Source organism: Solanum pennellii, chromosome 1 (assembly GCF_001406875.1).
Source record: "Solanum pennellii chromosome 1, SPENNV200".
NCBI lineage: Eukaryota > Viridiplantae > Streptophyta > Magnoliopsida > Solanales > Solanaceae > Solanum > Solanum pennellii.
The window spans coordinates 71,140,064-71,140,650 of NC_028637.1; positions in this window are offsets into that span (position 1 = coordinate 71,140,064).

Consider the following 587-nt stretch of genomic DNA (forward strand, 5'->3'; position numbering starts at 1 on the left):
GGAGTCTTTTGAGCCGAAATATAACATAAGGATAAATATGAACTATTTCAGATATTTTAAGGATATTTTTTTTACCCTTTTTGATAAAACTGTATGAATACTTATGCTTAAAAAACAGTGTACATAATTTAAAAGGAAATTACATCATGAGAGATTGTAGGTTATACTGAATATGTTGTAATAGCAATAAACATATATGAACTATTTTAATTGTATAAATATTTTTTACATTATTATAATCAAATAAATACAAATTAATTTTTAAAAATAAAATAAAATGATTATGTGGGGTCACACATGAACTAAAACATTTTGTGACTCTTGAAAAAAATTATTGGATTCTTCTAGAAAATTATTATGACCACTAATTATGCAATTAGAAAGTTATAACTTTACCCATAAATAATGTTTAAAATTACAATATTGTCATTGATCGTCTTAATCATGGCTTTTCTCTCTCTCTCTCTCTCTCTCTCTCTCTCTCTCTCTCTCTCTCTCTCTCTCTCTCTCTCTCTCTCTCTCTCTCTCTCTCTCTCTCTCTCTCTCTCTCTCTCTCTCTCTCTCTCTCTCTCTCTCTCTCTCTCTCT